The 6,433-nt window shown below is 43.5% G+C and overlaps 1 protein-coding gene across 4 annotated transcripts in view; it reads right to left on the bottom strand.

Annotated features, from left to right (window-relative positions):
* Nucleotides 1–6,411, bottom strand: part of Ralgps2 (Ral GEF with PH domain and SH3 binding motif 2) — a 157,264-nt gene extending 150,853 nt beyond the window's left edge. For 2 of the 4 annotated variants that reach the window (XM_013352534.2, XM_005363921.2), the window contains exon 1: nt 6,306–6,411. The gene's annotated coding sequence lies outside the window, so the exon portion shown is untranslated. Of the gene's footprint in view, nt 1–5,740; nt 5,804–6,305 lie in introns of those variants that run through there. The other 2 variants (XM_026787585.1, XM_026787584.1) reach the window with 2 other exon arrangements.
* Nucleotides 6,412–6,433: the final 22 nt, after the last annotated feature.

Below are 6,433 nucleotides of genomic sequence, written 5' to 3' on the forward strand. Positions count from 1 at the left end.
AAAAAAAAAAAAAAAAAGAATACTCACTTGGTGAATATTCAGATCATTCACATATTTGTTTACACGTCTTCACAATGATGTACCTTTAGATTTAGAATACACTCCACACAAGCCCTCTGGCAGAGTTAAGTACTATAGACACATTTTCTAACCTGTCATTTGCCCTTATGTTCCCTGATTACTACCACTTGGTGAATAGATATTGTTAATACACACTATCAATGCTTACTTTTCTGGCTAGTACTTTTGGGGCTCCAAAACAAAATACTTTTATCTACAAGAGCCACATAAACATATTTTCTTCTAGGTTTTTAGGTGGAGATGCGGGAGAACACACCCAGGGCCGTGCACACACTAGGCACATTTGAGCACCTGATCACTAGTACACACCATCCAGTCCTAAAAACTTCCTGCTCACTTTTCACATAGCCCCATAAAACTACTTCAGACAACAAGAAAAAAGAAAGCTTTACGATGTAGTTTATGAACTTAGCAAAACTCTGAAGAAAACCAAAATGCATAATATAACCTTATAAATGTAGATTAAAAAACTAAGACACTGGCAAATCAAGAAGGTGGGGAGTGAGAGCGCTTCACAGTTAAGTGGAGGCTGAGGTCAAGGACAGTACTTAACAGAAAGCAGCATTAGCACAACCCATTCTATTACTAATCAAGAAAATAACTATGATTACCTATAATACAGAAAGACTTGATGAGCTCAACCCTTGTATTTTAGAAACTTCAAAAGCTATCACTAACACTAGAAGGTGTTTCTCATTCTTTTCTATCAGAGACTTAAAAAAAAATGCTAAGGGCCATGGGCGTGGTGGACCACTCCTGCAGTCCCAGGATTCAAGAGGCCTCCTGCCAGAAGCTTGAAGTTGGCCTGGTCTACACAGCGAATCCCAGGTCATCCAGGACTACACAGCAAGACCTGGAGAAGCATGGATCTTTTGCTTTACATATTAGAAATCAATAGTAAGTTATCTTAACCAAACTTTAGGGGTATTCCTAGTAAAGCTCTGAACACAAAATCCATGGAGCTGTAGAGATGGCTCAGTGGGCCAAACACTTAGAGTGCAAGTGTGAAGACCCGACTTGGAATCCTCAGAACACAGCAGTGCACATCTGTGGTCATGGAGCTCCAGAGCAAGATGGGAGGCAGAGAGAGGAGAGCCTTACAAGCAGGGCAACAGCCAACAAACAGATACTGCCTTAAACAAGGGAGAAGTCTAGAACAAAGACCTCCACGCACATGCCGTGGCATGTACATGCCACACACACGCACATACATCATACACACACGCACACACACACACAGAATTCGGAAATTCTCTCCTCAGGTGTGTCTGGCAATCACACTACCATTCCTGCTACACTCATCCATCACTCTGATGATGTCATTTACTGTTTTCTCAAGTCTGTTGCACTCTCCAGCTCCTCCTCTCTCCTCTGATGACCAATTCCTATAAACAGATGAGACCTGAAGCTATCACCAGCATGTCTCTACCCATGTTCTGCCTTCTATCCCCTTCTATAATAACATGCATTACTGGTGAGGCAAATACAAAGCTAGATCAAGGTCTTGCAAACTACAAGGCCCGCCACCTGCATGGTGCCCGCAGCTCCTTTCACACGTTACAGAAGAGCAAACTCTGTCACTGGACAAAGACTGTGTGGCTCACTCTACCTGCACCACTTACAATTTAGCTCTTTAAAGCACACTGGCTACATGACCTACTAAATTCTGTGCACAGAAATGAAGACTCACGGGACATGTACAACACACCAGGGTTACAACAGACAGACTGATGACAAACAAAAAAAAATCTTAAGACAATATCACATGTAAAGGAAGAAAACTCTTCCTTTATTAAGACTTTTCATCAACTCAAAGGTAGGAAATCATACAGCAATCCCTTCTATTTCACAATGCTCCCTTCTATTTCAAGGAAAAATTATCTTAATTTGGAATCTAGCCCAGACAGTGATCAAGGCAGAAAAAAAGTATTTTCAGCAACATCAACAATTCAAAAAGTTTACCCTACCACACATATTTTGCTTGTTATAAAACAGTCTTATACTTTGGCCCAGACCAGTTTGGAACTCCTAGCAATCCTTCTGCCTCAGCTTTCAAGCACTGGGATTCTGAGTGTGAGCCGTCTTTAAGTCAGTCAACAAGAGATACAACTCACTGAAACAAGAAAGTAAACTGAGTTTATTTAGCGAGCACAGGCTCCACAGGAAGAGCACACGTGTCAGGAGCAAGGTGATGGGAGGCCAGGCTCAAGCTGTGTGTCCCAGTGCAAAGCAACACTGCAGACTGAACAAAAGCAGAGCCTTCTTAGCTGTCCCCAGTTTTTAACAAGTCTGAATACCTATCACCTATGTATCTGTAGATTTGGACAGACTAGAGAAAAAAATAAAGACACATAAGAGAGTAAGGAAAAATACAAAAGAAAACAATCTAATGCCAAGAAATTCAATCATAGCACACTTCAAGGTTCAACTGTTAAACATACTTACAGAAACATAATAATGTAAACAATGAACTTGTAATCAAAACCATGATGTCACTATACAGCGAAGACAATAGAGTAAGTTCAAGGTAGCACAGGAATCCTAAAGCAAAATCACTGTAAAAAAAATCTGAAGTTGAAAAACAAAACTGCAAAACCATGTACTCATGCCAGAAGAAAGAAAAATAGACATGCAGGATCAGCTAATATGGCTAGGGTTAGGGATCAGAAACAGGACCTAGGAAGAAAGCCATGAGGAGGTGAGTGAGTCTGGTAATGTCACTTCCTGCATGTACACTGTATTAGTTAAAGTACAAATTTTAACAAAAAAAGAAAGTGGTTATATCACTTAATACCATTACTTCACTCTCTGGCCAATAACTGAATACTTTTAAAGTGTCAGGGACTTTTCTAAAAGGGGGGAGGAGGAGGGGGAGGGAGAAAAGGAGAGGGAAGAGGTTGATGATTAAAACCCATCTGGAATTTTTAAAATGAGTTCTTGAGTAAAACGTGGGAAGCAAAGAAAATAAAACTATAAAGCATGGAAAAGGAAAGAGTGCAGATTAATTAAAAAACCAGTGGAATTTTATCATATCCAATCTTCATTCTCTCACTAAGGAGAAACTAATGGGAATTTAAACCACACTTAAGGAAGTAATTATAGGGTAACGCAATAAACTCCTTTCCAAGGGACTGCTAACACTATGATAACTTCAAGCCATTTGAATTATATTTTTATTGAAAACTAAGTAACTAATAAAGTGTGGAATCCAGAAAGAAATAACTATTTCAAAAAACAAACATTAGATAACAAAAAAACTTGTATTCAAAACAGGATCCACTTTTATGCATTTTATTCTCAAAAGTTTGCATGTGTTCATTTTAAATACCAAATAAAAGCAGTATTTCCAAAGAAAACAGCCAATTTCAATAGATTTTTAACATTTAAAATCTTAGAGACGGGAAATGGTGGCACACAACTTTAATCCTGCACTCTGGGAGATGTCTGAGTTCGAGGACAGCCTGGTCTACATATAGAGTTCCAGGACAACCAAAGCTACACAGAGAAACCCTATCTCAAACAAAAACAAAACAAAACAAAAAAAAAAAAAAAAGCTTTCTGGAGACCAGTCATACACTAAGTTCAGGTGTATATCTTCCCAAAAACTCTCCAATCTGGAGGTGGTGGAACATCACACTCAGGTAAGAGCTACCATCTGGATTTGGGGGTCACTGAATGTTTACTGGTGGCTCATTCCCCACGCTGAAATGGAGAGAATGATGCCTACATAAGGTGGAGGTTAGTCACTGATAGTCCTAAGAAGTAACAACATATCTATCAATTCTTTTAAAGCTTTGGAATCTACAATGATCTACACCAACGTGTGTCACACTGACTATTAATCACATCATAAAATGATCACTTCTCATCAGATTTTCACTTAGCAGACTTTTCTTTTAGCAACCAAAGAACGATAGAGAGCTGTTTCACTGGGGTGAGGGGAATAGCAACCAAAGAACGATAGAGAGCTGTTTCACTGGGGTGAGGGGAAGGCTTTACTTTTCTTAAAGACTCGTATAAACAAATACCGAGAGAATATCAGCAAACACTTCATTTAGTTATATAAACCAAAAGTATAATGTTTTCACCACATATAAACCACACACGCTCTGACTCCAGGTAGAGTATATATTTTGAGTATGTCTGGATACCAGATACCCAGTGTGTATAAACAGAAGCATAGTTTAAGAAAATCGTCTTGATGCTTTTGTTCCCCAGCAGCTCCTTCTATTCTCAGAAGGAAAAATGCAAACAATACCCCAACTCACAGGCACCCTGAGATTTTCCAACTAACAACCCAGGCATCACTTTATCTCCATCAAGGCACACACCTACTTTACTCTGCTGAGTCCCCTCCACATCTATCAGACTGCAGCACCAACCATGTACTCAAGGTGTGTAGAATAAACTAGCCTCTGGACAAAGGCTTGAAAGTAGCCTGGCCTGGAGGTACACGCCTTTAATCCTAGCACTCTGAAGGTATAGGTAGGCATTTCTCAGTGAGTTAGAGGCCAGCCTGGTCTTCTTAATAAGACCCTGTCTCATTAAAAAAAAAAAAAAGGAAAGAAAAGAAAAGAAAAGAAGGTTCAAATTGTAATCACATTAATTTCACCAACAAAGCCATCTTTCACTGCTCACAACCACTATCCCAATTGTAAGGACATAATAAACTACAAAAAGATTTGCTAGTATTTAAATGTATACAAACTGCATTACTCACGCATATCTGATTCACAGCTGACTTTTAAACATAATTTTTCTCTCAGAATTTTTGGGTGTATCCTTCCCGACACAGTAGTATCAGAAAAGTATACTGTGATCCTTGACACACAAACAGATCTTTCAACTTCTGCTGCAATCTGGTGTAAAAACACAAGATCAACAGTACTTCTGAAAACAGTGAAGTTCCTACAACCAGGGAAAGGTCGGATATAATGAGATGGGGGAGGAAGGCGGGTCTGAGTATTTAAAAATGACTATGCCAGAATTTAAAGCTTAAAACAACTACACTTAAGTTATTCCAGGGAACGCTAATAAACACATTTAACTTACAAGATGTGGCTAATTTTCCACATTTCGAAGCTTCATGATTACACATGTTCACTAGAGGTTATTATTATCAAAACAATACTGTTTGGTTGTAAATCCCACTTCAGCAATAATCGCACTAACACCTACTACATTTCTGATGCCACAGCCGGAACAGTCATATCTGGGTAGGACAAGCCTTTTTAGTTTGCAAGTTACCAACTGTGGCACTGCGGTACTCCTGCATGCAGGGAATGAAAAGTTCTTCGAGATTCTTTCTCGTGGTCATCTTCAAAGACACCATGAACTCGAGTCCCCCCGGATGGTACACATTAAACAAACACCAAAGTCAACTCATAAACACACGCTGTACAGAAGCAACTACAGCTATTTAAGTGTTACGAGAGAAAGAAAATACAGAACACCTACAGGGAAAGGCTCAATTAACTGCCGCCCGTGTTTTCATCCTCGGATCTTAAACAATAAGCACTGGATGCTTCTGTGGAGCGCTTTCTGGAGAGGGATTTCGGGTTGCAAACGCCCCTCCTCCACTGCAAGCATCAGAGCCCTTTCTTCCTCCTCCTCCCTCACCCCTCCCAACTCAAACCAATTAACATTCGTACTAAGGTACCTCCTATCAGCTCGCAGCTTCTTCCCAAACACGCCCACGCACCCTGAAACCCGCCTGCGTCTACACCGCACACGGCGGCAGGAAAAGCGCTTCGAGGGGGGCGGGGAGCCGCGGCAGAGCACAGGTCCGGGCTCCCTTCCAGGTCAGCTCCATCACCTCCCAAGCCCGGTGTTTACGAGCCCGCCGGAGCCCGCCGAAGCCCACGCTGCAAAGGAATTCCGGCCGCTGCGGGCAGATTGCGCGGCGGTGCGGGAGGCCCCCCCACTCCGTGTCCGCGCGCGGCCTCGGCAGCGCCGCTCACCCCGCGCTCCACGGGCGGTTCGGCCCCGCAACAGGTCACCCCGCCTCGCTCCGCTGCGGGGTGCAGGCACCCGGCCCGGGAGGGGGTGTGGCTGGCCCGGTGGGGCCCCGTCAGGCTCACCTGCGAGGCTGAGGCGACGCCGGGGCCTCCGCCACCGCGGGACCGTGAGCGCCCCGCAGTCCGCTCTCCCTCCCTCCCTTGCCGCGCACCGCGGCCATTGCCCGCGCCTCCCCGCCCGCCCATCCGCCAGCCAGCCACGCCGACCTGTGTAGCCGCGGCCGTCGCCTCCGCTTCGCCCGCAGCTCCGAGGCAGCGCTCGCCCAGCCGAGCAGTCGGCGTCTCTCATTCAGTGCCCGCCGCCGGCGCTCGGGGGAGGGGAGTGCGCCGGATCC

This window comes from Microtus ochrogaster, assembly GCF_000317375.1.
Source record: "Microtus ochrogaster isolate Prairie Vole_2 chromosome 6 unlocalized genomic scaffold, MicOch1.0 chr6_random_2, whole genome shotgun sequence".
Classification (NCBI taxonomy): Eukaryota; Metazoa; Chordata; class Mammalia; order Rodentia; family Cricetidae; genus Microtus; species Microtus ochrogaster.